Consider the following 608-nt stretch of genomic DNA (forward strand, 5'->3'; position numbering starts at 1 on the left):
AACCCGGAACCATGTGGTTGGTGAGCAAACTACTTACCACACAGCCACTCAAATAACTTCTCATATTCGTTCAGCTTTCACACACACACCCCACCTCTGCGATTCCTGGATTTTCCGGCTAGGTTACATCTTTGCCTTAAATCATAGTCTTTCTTGATAGCCACGTACCAGGCGGGGAGCTTGCGGAGAGCTCTGTATGATTCTTTGAAAGCCTATTTCTATTATGCATGTATGTATCTATGTATGTATGTATGTATGTATGTATGTATGTATGTATGTATGTACACGCGCTACACCACACTACCACACACACACACACACACACACACACACACACGTGAGCGCACACACGCAAACTGACCATTTTCACACTCTTCTGTTCCAGAAATCATTTTCTCTTCCTTTCTATTTCCGGTCGTTTACTTCAAAAATGTAACCCACGTGACTGTTAGCGATTTTTTTTTCCTCCTTCGTCTTGGACTTCCCTGTTTCTTCTTGTTTCCGAAGAAGAGCTATGCTCGAAACGTAAAACTTCTACTCATTTCCTTCTTTGAACAACTTATTAATACATTGCTTGTGCTAGGTCAAAACGTTTGTTTGTTTTCTTA

This window comes from Octopus bimaculoides, chromosome 11, assembly GCF_001194135.2.
Source record: "Octopus bimaculoides isolate UCB-OBI-ISO-001 chromosome 11, ASM119413v2, whole genome shotgun sequence".
NCBI lineage: Eukaryota > Metazoa > Mollusca > Cephalopoda > Octopoda > Octopodidae > Octopus > Octopus bimaculoides.